This window comes from Schistocerca serialis, chromosome 1 (genome assembly GCF_023864345.2).
Source record: "Schistocerca serialis cubense isolate TAMUIC-IGC-003099 chromosome 1, iqSchSeri2.2, whole genome shotgun sequence".
NCBI lineage: Eukaryota > Metazoa > Arthropoda > Insecta > Orthoptera > Acrididae > Schistocerca > Schistocerca serialis.
Window position 1 is genome coordinate 140771376 of NC_064638.1, and position 15163 is coordinate 140786538.

A 15163-nucleotide genomic window follows, 5' to 3' on the forward strand; every position below is an offset into this window, starting at 1 on the left:
GAGTAGTCCCTCACCAAACGACACAACTGCGTAGCCGGTTTTTCATACTTAAATAAACTCCGCCAGCTGACGACAGAATTTTCTACTTCCTTGCGTCCATGAACTATTTAGCTACCTCATCCAACTGTCGCTGCAAATTTAGAACATAACGAACACAATGCCGAACTTATGGTGTATTTTCTAGCGTTACTGACCATTCTTTACATCGAAACAATTTTCATCTTAGTATCGGTACATCATTATCATTATAAATAAAAAATACAGAAATTATAGAAAGATTAACTTAATGTTGGATGTTTCTTGTGAACACGCTGCTGGAAAGAAATTAGTACACCCTTTTAGAGATTAAAGCCAATGGCCTTGCCGCAGTGATAACACCGGTTCCCATCAGATCACCGAAGTTAAGCACTGTCGGGCTGGGCTAGCACTTGGGTGGGTGACCATCCTGTCTGCCGAGCGCTGTGAGCTTGCCCTTGTGAGGCAAAGTGAGGAGGTACTTGATTGAGAAGTAGCGGCTCCGGTCTCGGAAACTGACATACGGCCAGGAGAGTGGTGTGCTGACCACATGCCCCTCCATATCGCATCCATTGACGTCTGTGGGCTGAGGATGACACGACGGCCGGTGGGTACCTTCGGGCCTTCATGGCCTGTTCGGGAGGAGAGTTAGAGATTACCAATTCACTGAAGATTTATTGTTGCATTAATGCGTATGGAGTACATGAGATGATTACATTTACAGATCAGTAGCACAAGTATTGACCTATACTGAAACACCCATATTAACACGTGATGTAGCCTACACGGGCGGCAAGGCAGGTGTTGACTCTAGCATCCAGTCGATCGTACAGATGGCGGATACTGTCCTAGGGTATGTTATGCCACGCCTGTTCGACGTGAGCACGTGGTTGTTTTGGAGTTGTTGGTTGCCGAGTCACACGACTCTCCTCTCGTCCCATCATATCACACACTTCCCCAATTGGAGACAAGTCCAGAGATCATACTGGCCAGGGAAGTTGCTGCACGTCTTGCAGAGCACGTTGAGTTTCACTGGCAGTGTGTGTACGAGCATTATACTGTTGGAGCAGCAGATCACCTTACTGCACCAGGGACGGAGAAGGAAGGGGTCTAACAACATTCTGCACAAGGGTCTAACACCGTTCTGCACATACTGAGCGGTGGTTAGCGTTCCCTCCAGAAACAACGAAGATGAACGAGAGTTTCAGCATATCGCGCCCCAGACCTTAGGGACCAGTGTGTCTTGGATGAATCCACTCTACGAGACAGTGCTCACCAGGTCTGCGCCGTATGATCAGGCGGCCGTCGTTTGCATGCTGGCAGAATCTGCTTTAATCGCTGAAGACCACCGCTCGTCATTACAAGTGATCCTCTGACGGTACCAACCAAGTCGTACGCGTCGATTCTGTGGTGTGATTGGAAGGCGGACTAAAGGTAGTAGTAGTAGTGGTAGTAGTAGTAGTAGTAGTAGTAGCAGCAGCTTTATTCATCCGTAGATCTCTTTTTACAAGGATATAGGACATGTCAAAGTATTTACAAATGTAGATCAATTTAAAATAAGCTAATTCGTATACACACACTTCTAGTTAGAGACAATCATTAGATTTACTCTTTGTATACAATACTTTTTTAAGAAATAAGTTATTAAATAATGCAATGCCACATCGTTCACTTATATCTCACTGTCAGTCACTCCACACACTATACACACATTGTTTCATAACACTTCACACACTGCACACACACACACACACACACACACACACACACATACACACACACACACACTGGTAATCTCTGGGCCATTTTCTGTAATGTACCTTCTCATTTGCTATCCTGAAAAACTGAGTCAGTATACCTCCCTAATGACTGAGATGTTGAGCTCAGAAAGAGGAAGAGGTGTTAGTATTGTGCTATGCATAGCTTGGGGGTAAGTATTTCTAGAAAGGTAAAAAAAGAAGGAAAAAACATAAAGTGAAGGTGTTATGTGGAGTTTTGGTTATTTTATAATCATTATTATTATTATATTATTATTTATTTGTATAACATTTTTTATAAAACCCCTACTCTGTTTTAGCTAAGTAATCCTTCAATGTATAAAATGTATTGCATAACAGGTACTTTTTAGCTGCCTTTTAAAATAAGTGTATTTTGGCAATTTCTTTAATCTCTTTTGGTAATTTATTGTACAGTTTTATTCCTTGATAGAAAATGCTGTTTTGAGTTTTATGTTTATTTTTTCTTGGTAAATATAAGTTGAGTCTATCTCTTGTTGCATGGTCACGGACAGAGCTGTTTCTGTAGTAACTACCAATGTTATTTTTGATGTGTACAACCGACTGTTAAATGTATTCACATGGAGCAGTTAAAATCCCCAGTGTTCTAAACAGATCTTTACAATGAGCTCGACTAGTATTTTTGGTTATTATTCGTAAGGCTGTTTTCTGGAGTTTGAAAATTGTGTTCATATTTTGTGCATTTGTTCCCCAAAAAAGAATTCCATAGCTAAGAATTGAGTGTACATACGAAAAATATGTAACTAAAAGACACTGCATTTTACACACTGATGATAGGATTCTAAGGGCATAACATGCTGATGACATTCTGTTTGTAAGTACCTTTGCGTGTTCACTCCACTTCAACTGAGAATCAATATTCTCATTCCTAGAAATTTTGCATTTGTTACACAGTCTATAGAGGTGCCATCTACGTTTAATTTAACATTGTCGTTTTTCCTCTTCAAACTGAAATTCGTGGTGTGCGTGTCCGCAAATCACATTTAAGTACGTGGCAGAGGGTTCATCGAACCACCTCCACAATCCTCTATTATTCCAATCTCGTACAGCGCGCGGGAAGAATGAACACCTAAATCTTTCCGTACGAGCTCTCATTTCCCTTATTTTATCTTGGTGATCGTTCCTCCCTATGTAAGTCGGCGTCAACAAAATATTTTCGCATTCAGAGGAGAAAGTTGACGATTGGAATTTCGTGAGAAGATTCCGTCGCAACGAAAAACGCCTTTCTTTTAATGATGTCCATCCCAAATCCTGTATCATTTCTGTGACACTCTCTCGCATATTTCGCGATAATACAAGATGTGCTGTATTTCTTTGAACTTTTTCTATGTAATCCGTCATTCCTATCTGGTAAGGATCCCACACCACGCAGCAGTATTCTAAAAGAGGACGGACAAGCGTAGTGTAGGCAGTCTACTTAGTAGGTCTGTTACATTTTCTAAGTGTCCTGCCAATAAAACGCAGTCTTTGGTTAGCCTTCCCCACAACATTTTCTGTGTGTTCCTTCCAATTTAAGTTGATCGTAATTGTATTTAGTTGAATTTACGGCTTTTAGATTAGAATGCTTTATCGTTTAACCGAAGTTTAACGGTTGCCTTTTAGCACTCATGTGGATGGCCTCACACTTTTCGTTATTTAGGATCAACTGCCACTTTTCGCACTATTCAGATATCTTTTCTAAATCGTTTTGCAATTTGCTTTGATATTCTGATGACTTTATAAGTCGATAAACGACAGCGTCATCTGCAAACAACCTAAAACGGCTGCTCAGATTGTCTCCCAAACCGTTTATATAGGAACAGCAAAGGGCCTATAACACTACCGCGGGGAACGCCAGAAATCAGTTCTGTTTTACTCGACGACTTTCCGTCAAATACTACGAACTGTGACCTCTCTGACAGGAAATCACAAATACAGTCACATAACACAGACGATAATCCATAAGCACGAAATTTCACTACAAGACGCTTGGGTGTGGTACAGTGTCAAAAGCCTTCTGGAAATCCAGAAATACGGAATCGATCTGAAATCCCTTGTCAATAGCACTCAGCACTTCACGTGAATAAAGAGCTAGTTGTGTTTCACAGGAGCGATGTTTTCTAAGCCCATGTTGACTGTGTGTCAAGAGACCGTTTTCTTCGAGGTAATTCATTAAGTTGGAACACAATATATGTTCTAAAATCCTGCTGCACATCGACGTTACCGATATGGTCCTTTCTTGAATATAGGTGTGACCTGTGCAACTTGCGAGTCTTTGGGTACGGATCTTTCGTCGAGCGAACGGTTGTATATGATTGTTAAGTATGGAGCTAATGCATCAGCATACTACGAAAGGAACCTAATTGGTATACAGTCTGAACCAGAAGACTTGCTTTTATTAAGTGATAGGATAGGATTTAGCGGTTCACAAATGTTCGTGTTGACACGCCTGGGCTCACAAGTCCTCTTACCTGTGCTGTGAAAACTGTTAAGACCTGCCACTGGTGACCTTACAGTACGCCGAACCTGGCAGGCGTCTGTGCTGCGTGGATGTTTAGAACCTCGTCTACGGGTGTATGAATCTTCACGTGACCACTGATGCAAGTACCGTTGCACAACTGACGCAGCACGTCCAACTCGTTGAGCAGTTCTCCGAAAGGACCATCCCGTCACTAGGAAGGCCACAATTTGACGCCTTTCAAACTCGCTCAGTTGCCTGTAGGAACGACGAACGCCTATCCGTGGTATAATGAGATTTTCACTCTGCAGCGGAGTGTGCGCTGATATGAAACTTCCTGGCAGATTAAAGCTATGTGCCCGACCGAGACTCGAACTCGGGATCTTTGCCTTTCGCGGGCAAGTGCTCTACCAACTGAGCTACCGAAGCACGACTCACGCCCGGTACTCACAGCTTTACTTCTGCCAGTAGCTCGTCTCCTACCTTCCAAACTTTACAGAAGCTCTCCTGCGAACCTTGCAGAACTAGCAATCCTGAAAGAAAGGATATTGCGGAGACATGGCTTAGCCACAGCCTGGGGGATGTTTCCAGAATGAGATTTTCACTCTGCAGCGGAGTGTGCGCTGATATGAAACTTCCTGGCAGATTGAAACTGTGTGCCCCACCGAGACTCGAACTCGGGACCTTTGCCTTTCGCGGGCAAGTGCTCTACCAACTGAGCTACCGAAGCACGACTCACGCCCGGTACTCACAGCTTTACTTCTGCCAGTACCTCGTCTCCTACCTTCTGTAAAGTTTGGAAGGTAGGAGGCGAGGTAATGGCAAAAGTAAAGCTGTGAGTACCGGGCGTGAGTCGTGCTTCGGTAGCTCAGTTGGTAGAGCACTTGCCCGCGAAAGGCAAAGGTCCCGAGTTCGAGTCTCGGTCGGGCACACAGTTTCAATCTGCCAGGAAGTTTCATATCAGCACACACTCCGCTGCAGAGTGAAAATCTCATTCTGGAAACATCCCCCAGGCTGTGGCTAAGCCATGTCTCCGCAATATCCTTTCTTTCAGGAGTGCTAGTTCTGCAAGGTTCGCAGGAGAGCTTCTGTAAAGTTTGGAAGGTAGGAGACGAGCTACTGGCAGAAGTAAAGCTGTGAGTACCGGGCGTGAGTCGTGCTTCGGTAGCTCAGTTGGTAGAGCACTTGCCCGCGAAAGGCAAAGGTCCCGAGTTCGAGTCTCGGTCGGGCACACAGTTTTAATCTGCCAGGAAGTTTCATATCCGTGGCATGTTTGCTGGCCTGCTTCACACTTTCGCACCACACTGAGCCTCCTGCTGAGAGTATTCCCTATTAACATGTAGACACACATGGCGATCTGGTAGATCCACCACTACGCTGTCTGTTGGCGGAAGACGTTCAAGCCGTTACAGGACATCTACTATCCTCCAGATGGCCACACTGGACTCGCATTCGGGAGGACGACGGTTCAATCCCGCGTCCGGCCATCCTGATTTAGGTTTTCCGTGATTTCCCCAAATCGCTCCAGGCAAATGCCGGGATGGTTCCTTTGAAAGGGGCCGACTTCCTTCCCCTTCCTTCCCTAATCCGATGAGACCGATGACCTTGCTTTATGGTCTCCTTCCCCAAAAACAACCCAATTTCAGATGGCATATGCCGTAATAAGATCAAAATCGCCGTCGTCTTTCCAGGTATACTAATTTTTCCTGCAGTGTAAAAGTATGCTGTAGTTTTTCAAAACATTTCCTTTTTATTTCTTACATTACATAATACAACATGTCATTGGCAATATGACAAGTTATTGTGACTGAAAATTATCGTCGACATCAATTAATTTTAAAATGACAGGTTTACTGCTGTAGGAGGCTTTTTAGGAGAACCTTCGGCAAAATAAGACGAGTTAGTCAAATTTTATCAATTTCTGATTATTTTGATGTTGCCATATGTGCTAACTGAATTTAGAATTGTCGGTTATTAGCTGTTGTCTGTCCATTTTGAATTCCTGTGATTGCCTCTAGCATACATTGGTTTACTGAATGACACATTCACAAACGTTGCTCTGTCGACAGTTCGTCAACCGGTATGCATTATTTTTTCTGAGTTGTAAGATCCGAGATTTGAAAATTGTGGGGGCATTATTTTCGCGCTTTCCATTCATTAAAAGGAGAATCGAAGAGAAGGGGAGGGGGGCAGGGGAAACTGACGGACTGATGAATCAAGAAGGGCAGTCATGTTTGCGTATGTCTGTGCCATTATTACTGTTTTGTACCATTTTTTACCCCCCATGAACCATGGACCTTGCCGTTGGTGGGGAGGCTTGCGTGCCTCAGCGATACAGATAGCCGTACCGTAGGTGCAACCACAACGGAGGGGTATCTGTTGAGAGGCCAGACAAACGTGTGGTTCCTGAAGAGGGGCAGCAGCCTTTTCAGTAGTTGCAAGGGCAACAGTCTGGATGATTGACTGATCTGGCCTTGTAACAATAACCAAAACGGCCTTGCTGTGCTGGTACCGCGAACGGCTGAAAGCAAGGGGAAACTACAGCCGTAATTTCTCCCGAGGACATGCACCTTTACTGTATGATTACATGATGATGGCGTCCTCTTGGGTAAAATATTCCGGAGGTAAAATAGTCCCCCATTCGGATCTCCGGGCGGGGACTACTCAAGAGGATGTCGTTATCAGGAGAAAGAAAACTGGCGTTCTACGGATCGGAGCGTGGAATGTCAGATCCCTTAATCGGGCAGGTAGGTTAGAAAATTTAAAAAGGGAAATGGATAGGTTGAAGTTAGATATAGTGGGAATTAGTGAAGTTCGGTGGCAGGAGGAACAAGACTTCTGGTCAGGTGACTACAGGGTTATAAACACAAAATCAAATAGGAGTAATGCAGGAGTAGGTTTAATAATGAATAGGAAAATAGGAATGCGGGTAAGCTACTACAAACAGCATAGTGAACGCATTATTGTGGCCAAGATAGATACGAAGCCCACACCTACTACAGTAGTACAAGTTATATGCCAACTAGCTCTGCAGATGACGAAGAAATTGAAGAAATGTATGATGAAATAAAAGAAATTATTCAGATTGTGAAGGGAGACGAAAATTTAATAGTCATGGGTGACTGGAATTCGAGTGTAGGAAAAGGGAGAGAAGGAAACATAGTAGGTGAATATGGATTGGGGGACAGAAATGAAAGAGGAAGCCGCCTGGTAGAATTTTGCACAGAGCACAACATAATCATAACTAACACTTGGTTTAAGAATCATGAAAGAAGGTTGTATACATGGAAGAACCCTGGAGATACTAAAAGGTATCAGATAGATTATATAATGGTAAGACAGAGATTTAGGAACCAGGTTTTAAATTGTAAGACATTTCCAGGGGCAGATGTGGACTCTGACCACAATCTATTGGTTATGACCTGTAGATTAAAACTGAAGAAACTGCAAAAAGGTGGGAATTTAAGGAGATGGGACCTGGATAAACTAAAAGAACCAGAGGTTGTACAGAGATTCAGGGAGAGCATAAGGGAGCAATTGACAGGAATGGGGGAAATAAATACAGTAGAAGAAGAATGGGTAGCTTTGAGGGATGAAGTAGTGAAGGCAGCAGAGGATCAAGTAGGTAAAAAGACGAGGGCTAGTAGAAATCCTTGGGTAACAGAAGAAATACTGAATTTAATTGATGAAAGGAGAAAATATAAAAATGCAGTAAGTGAAGCAGGCAAAAAGGAATACAAACGTCTCAAAAATGATATCGACAGGAAGTGCAAAATGGCTAAGCAGGGATGGCTAGAGGACAAATGTAAGGATGTAGAGGCTTATCTCACTAGGGGTAAGATAGATAGAGCCTACAGGAAAATTAAAGAGATCTTTGGAGAAAAGAGAACCACTTGTATGAATATCAAGAGCTCAGATGGAAACCCAGTTCTAAGCAAAGATGGGAAAGCAGAAAGGTGGAAGGAGTATATTGAGGGTCTATACAAGGGCGATGTACTTGAGGACAATGTTATGGAAATGGAAGAGGATGTAGATGAAGATGAAATGGGAGATACGATACTGCGTGAAGAGTTTGACAGAGCACTGAAAGACCTGAGTCGAAACAAGGCCCCCGGAGTAGACAATATTCCATTGGAACTACTGACGGCCGTGGGAGAGCCAGTCCTGACAAAACTCTACCATCTGGTGAGCAAGATGTATGAAACAGGCGAAATACCCTCAGACTTCAAGAAGAATATAATAATTCCAATCCCAAAGAAAGCAGGTGTTGACAGATGTGAAAATTACCGAACTATCAGCTTAATAAGTCACAGCTGCAAAATACTAACACGAATTCTTTACAGACGAATGGAAAAACTAGTAGAAGCCAACCTCGGGGAAGATCAGTTTGGATTCCGTAGAAACACTGGAACACGTGAGGCAATACTGACCTTACGACTAATCTTAGAAGAAAGATTAAGGAAAGGCAAACCTACGTTTCTAGCATTTGTAGACTTAGAGAAAGCTTTTGACAATGTTGACTGGAATACTCTCTTTCAAATTCTAATGGTGGCAGGGGTAAAATACAGGGAGCGAAAGGCTATTTACAATTTGTACAGAAACCAGATGGCAGTTATAAGAGTCGAGGGACATGAAAGGGAAGCAGTGGTTGGGAAGGGAGTAAGACAGGGTTGTAGCCTGTCCCCGATGTTGTTCAATCTGTATATTGAGCAAGCAGTAAAGGAAACAACAGAAAAATTCGGAGTAGGTATTAAAATTCATGGAGAAGAAATAAAAACTTTGAGGTTCGCCGATGACATTGTAATTCTGTCAGAGACAGCAAAGGACTTGGAAGAGCAGTTGAATGGAATGGACAGTGTCTTGAAAGGAGGATATAAGATGAACATCAACAAAAGCAAAACAAGGATAATGGAATGTAGTCTACTTAAGTCGGGTGATGCTGAGGGAATTAGATTAGGAAATGAGGCACTTAAAGTAGTAAAGGAGTTTTGCTATTTGGGGAGCAAAATAACTGATGATGGTCGAAGTAGAGAGGATATAAAATGTAGGCTGGCAATGGCGAGGAAAGCGTTTCTGAAGAAGAGAAATTTGTTAACATCCAGTATTGATTTAAGTGTCAGGAAGTCATTTCTGAAAGTATTCGTATGGAGTGTAGCCATGTATGGAAGTGAAACATGGACGATAAATAGTTTGGACAAGAAGAGAATAGAAGCTTTCGAAATGTGGTGCTACAGAAGAATGCTGAAGATTAGATGGGTAGATCACATAACTAATGAGGAAGTATTGAATAGGATTGGGGAGAAGAGAAGTTTGTGGCACAACTTGACCAGAAGAAGGGATCGGTTGGTAGGACATGTTCTGAGGCATCAAGGGATCACCAATTTAGTATTGGAGGGCAGCGTGGAGGGTAAAAATCGTAGGGGGAGACCAAGAGATGAATACACTAAGCAGATTCAGAAGGATGTAGGTTGCAGTAGGTACTGGGAGATGAAAAAGCTTGCACAGGATAGAGTAGCATGGAGAGCTGCATCAAACCAGTCTCAGGACTGAAGACCACAACAACAACAACCATTTTTTAGCTCTTTCATGGAGGTGAAAAGAACGTTGTTGAAGAGCGTTGTGTGCTGATTTGTTACCTGTTAGCCGGCCGAAGTGGCCGTGCGGTTAAAGGCGCTGCAGTCTGGAATCGCAAGACCGCTACGGTCGCAGGTTCGAATCCTGCATCGGGCATGGATGTTTGTGATGTCCTTCGGTTAGTTAGGTTTAACTAGTTCTAAGTTCTAGGGGACTAATGACCTCAGAAGTTGAGTCCCATAGTGCTCAGAGCCATTTGAACCATTTTTTGTTACCTGTTTTCCTTCTGCTATCGTTGTTGTGGTGGTCTTCAGTCCTGAGACTGGTTTGATGCAGCTCTCCATGCTACTCTATCCTGTGCAAGCTTCTTCATCTCCCAGTACTTACTGCAACCTACATCCTTCTGAATCTGCTTAGTGTATTCATCTCTTGGTCTCCCTCTATGATTTTTACCATCCACACTGCCCTCCAATACTAAATTGGTGATCCATTGATGCCTCAGAATATGCCCTCCTCATTAGTTATGTGATCTACCCATCTAATCTTCAGCATTCTTCTGTAGCACCACATTTCAAAAGCTTTTATTCTCTTCTTGTCTAAACTATTTATCGTCCATGTTTCACTTCCATACATGACTACACTCCATACAAATACTTTCAGAAACGACTTCCTGACACTTAAATCTATACTCGACGTTAACAAATTTTTCTTCTTCAGAAACGCTTTCCTTGCCATTGCCAGTCTACATTTTATATCCTCTCTACTTCGACCATCATTAGTTATTTTGCTCCCCAAATAGCAAAACTCCTTTACTACTTTAAGTGTCTCATTTCCTTTTAATTCCCTCAGCATCACCCGACTTAATTCGACTACATTCCTTATCCTCGTTTTTCTTTTGTTGATATTCATCTTATACCCTCCTTTCAAGACACTGTCCATTCCATTCAACTGCTCTTTCAAGTCCTTTGCTGTCTCTGACAGAATTACAATGTCATCGGCGAACCTCAAAGTTTTTATTTCTTCTCGCTGGATTTTAATACCTACTCCAAATTTTTCTCTTGTTTCCTTTACTGCTTGCTCAATATACAGATTGAATAACATCGAGGAAAGGCTACAACACTGTCTCACTCCCTTTCCAACCACTGCTTCCCTTTCATGTCCCTCGACTCTTATAACTGCCATCTGGTTTCTGTACAAATTGTAAATAGCCTTTCGCTCCCTGTATTTGATCCCTGCCACCTTTAGAATTTGAAAGAGTATTCCAGTCAACATTGTCAAAAGCTCTCTCTAAGTCTACAAATGCTAGAAACGTAGGTTTGCCTTTCCTTAATCTTTCTTCTAAGATAAGTCGTAAGGTCAGTATTGCCTCACGTGTTCCAGTATTTCTACGGAATCCACACTGATCTTCCCCAAGGTCGGCTTCTACTAGTTTTTCCATTCGTCTGTAAAGAATTCGCGTTACTATTTTGCAGCTGTGGCTTATTAAACTGATTGTTCGGTAATTGCCTTCTGAATAAAGTACCACGCTTACATTGTTAACGTCCAGTAGGTTTCCGAGTACGCAAATATATTTCAAAATTTGCTTGATGGTGGTTCTCCTTCACTAGGTATTTCGCTGAAGGAGGGAGTATGAGTTGCCATGTCTATAATCGTATTTTATATTAATAATTTTCTGCTGAGCTGCCCCTCTTTCAACTATAATGTACGGCAGATGCCTCAAATGAAAAACTGTGCCCACTAGTTGGAAGAAAGCACAGGTCACATTCGTCTACAAGAAAGGTAGCAGAACTAAATTACAAAACTATCGTCCAATATTTTTGACGTGCATCTGTTGTACAATCGTAGAACGTTTGCTGAGCTCAAACTGTATGAAGTATCTTGAATACAATGGTTTCCTCCATGACAACCAACATGGATTCCGAAAACATTTGTCATCCGAAACACAATCCTCGTTTTCTGACATGACACTATGAAAGCCACGGATCGAGGCAATCAGATAGATGCAGTATCTTTTGACTTTGCGAAAAGCATTTGACTCAGTATCATATCTACTCTTATTTTCAAAAGTACGAGACGATCGTACGGGGTATCAAACAAAATTTGAGATTGAATCGAGGATCTCTTGGCAGCAAAGACCCAGCATGATATCTTGTATGCAAATTGAGGTGTCCCGTCCCAATATAAGCCACGATGACACCCGCTGCGTACTCTCTTACTTGGAGTCATATGAATAATTTTATGCTTTCCTATCTTTAGTGTTCCTCGGAGTTGAGCACCCGTCGACGCATAAAAGTCGATGAGGTGAGCCGGTGTCCCCTGGATATATATAGACGCTGTATTCTCCATTTCTTTCATCCATGAAAGTATATTGTTTCAAAGTACATACTCAGAACTGACTGTCAAATCAACGCACTAACACTAAAAGGGTAGGTTTAACACAGGGCTTTAACGGAGAAGCAGATTTCTAAGAGTCACCAGGATGATGCTCAGGCTTCAACTGACATCTATATTCGGCATAGATAAAGCTATCAATTGAGGTAAAAATGAAGGGAATTGTCATTACGTCCCAAACTTGAAGCTGATGTCCGCCATCTTATATAGTCCAAAACTCCATGATTCACCTTGGTGATAGTTCCCCGTGATGTTACTCTGATGCTCCCGAGGCCAACTGGATGTGCCCTTGCCCAGTTTCGACCGTTGGGAATATCTATCGACTTTTGGGGTCGTGTCCCAAATAGTATCTGATGCTTTTGTTGTGTGGAGACGTAATTGTTCCACCAAAATTTATGGGTGCACTAATCGATCGTATCGTCAACTAAAGTTTAAAGGAATCGTATTTCATTCGTAGATAAAGCCGTTCAAACAATATTCCATTCCGTTAATCACGTTTATAGTATTGCACAATGCTGGAACATGTTAAAAAAAATATATATTTTTTCCTGTAAATTGCCACTATTGGTCACACACTGAATGGCGCATAATAGGCAAGATTTCAAAGTGAGAAGATGTGGTAACTGCAGTGAAACTAACGCACTGGCAATATTTGAACGAGAACTCGATTCTGCGTGGAGGTATACCTGTATGCAGTTCTATTTCTTTGACATTTCAATAATCGTCCAGTTTGTTGACATGCTCAAGATACAAAAGCAAGCCTTGCTTTTTCCTTATTGCACACGTTTATGGGCTAGCAAAGAACATACAGTTTTTTTTTTTTTTTTTTTTTTTTTTTTTTTTTTTTTTTTTTTTTTTTTTTTTTTGCAAACGTGAACATTAAAAATGTTGTGCATACGAGTTGAAAGGTGAAAATATAACAAGAAGCAGTATCACTAAGCAAACAAGCATTGGTTTCGGAGTTTCATTCGTTATCAATACAAATACAGTAAAAGTGAAATTAAACGGATTCCGAAAGCATGCTTCCTTCTCTTTTTGGTTTTCGAAATTTGTCAACAAAAAAGCAAGTTACATTAACGAGACCAAATATGTCGTATTACTACAGCAACCATGCATTCAAACGTTCGAAATGGCTTTCCTGACATATTATTCATGTAAGCACTGTAATTCTTAGTATCATAAACAGTAGTCTGCCAATGTTTTGGTCTATTTAAGATGGCGGTAGGCCCCACCCTCTTTGGCTTCAAAACAACGTATAGCATAAGTCTATAGCGCCATCTCCCTTCTTTTATTTACCTCCATGACGCCATCCGCCATTTATTCTAACCTCCTTGAATAAATCTTGAGTTACCATCACAGTCAAATCTCAACTCGAAGAATTAAGTTAAACTACTGCAAGGCATTGTTCAAAATTGGTCACTTTGAAGAAATTAAAGTTCTCATCTTTCTATTTTTCCAGAATTATGATTCAAACACTTTTTTTCAAATTAATTTTTTTATTTACTGCCTACAGATGTAACTTTCAGAACATGTTCCGGCGGGCCTAATGATTTCTGAGATAGACTACTTGTTAATAACTTCCAAGCGAACGTTAACTGATCAACAAAAGTCAAAGCCCTTTCCTTCACTGTGACACAAAAATGAGTGAAACTGAAAGTGTCTCTTCCTAGCTTATTCGGCGGATCACTAAGCTACTCAGCATTCATAGTCGACACACATTTAGATTAACACACTTATTAATAACACGCCGACATCATGTACAGTGAACATTACATGTTCGAGACCTCTTGTGAGCTTACATCATACATAAATCAACATCAAACATCGATTTACTAAGAATACGCAAAGAAGATTGAACAATGATGGCTGTTCTCGCAGCCGTGAACGTCGGTCCCCTTTTGCTTAGTGACCCGCAGTGCCGATTACTGCGTCGGCAGAAACCTTTGCATCACGTTGCCAGCGCTTCCCTGTGCAACATGAAACAAAAAAGAGAAACAAAATTTTTGTACACACACCATACGTAAAATAAGTAATCAAATAATACACTTTTCTTGGCTACCTGATGTCCCTCAAGTAGATAAGAAAGACGACGCTGCTCACTAAAATCTGGAGCACAACAAAAGTCATCAACGTATGTAGAATTAACTTCTGGTACACCCGAAGCAAACGTGTTGGGACCCTTGCTATTCTCGTTGTGTATTAATACTACGTGGCAGACCATATTAATGATAACTGCTGTCATTTCACAAGTGCTCCAGTTATCTGTAACGAAGTGCTATTTGAAAGACCTGCACAGTTATTCATTCATTTAGATAAGATTTCAGGCAGGAGAAGGGGAGTTGAAAACGTTGACAACTAGCTTCAAGTGTTCAGAAATATAAATTTACCCGAAAAAAAACAAAAAAAAATCGAAAAATGTAATACCATATGACTACAATATGTGAGTCATATTTGGCATCAATCAACTCATACAAATGCCTGTGTGTAACAATTTGTGGGGATACGAATCGTAATGATCACATAGACACAGTTGTAGGCATAGCAGGTTGCAGACATCGATTCATCGATAGGATTTTGGGAAAATGCTATCAGTATACAAATGAGATTGCTTACGAAACACTCGTGCGACCAATCCTGGAATATTGCTCAGTTGCGTGAGACCCAGGACTATCAGGTCCGTTTTACCCAGGGATAGCGTCACGGAGATTCTTGTAAACTTTAATCGGCAGATGCATCAAGACAGACACCACCTATTCCACGAGAGCCGGCCTAAAAAGTTCCAGCATCCATCTTTAACTATGGAATGTAGGAAAATAGTACAGCCCCTTTCGTATTGCTCCCGGATCAGACACACCCCCCCCCCCCCCCTCCAGAGGCTTTTAAGCGCTCACTCTTCCCTCGCTCCATAGGCGAGTGGAACGGGAAAAGTCCTAAAACTGGTACAATGGAA

The 15163-nt window shown here is 41.8% G+C and overlaps 1 pseudogene; it reads left to right on the forward strand.

The window, feature by feature from the left end:
- The first annotated feature begins 350 nt into the window (after positions 1–350).
- LOC126428107 (5S ribosomal RNA) lies at positions 351–468 on the forward strand (annotated as a pseudogene).
- Positions 469–15163: the final 14695 nt, after the last annotated feature.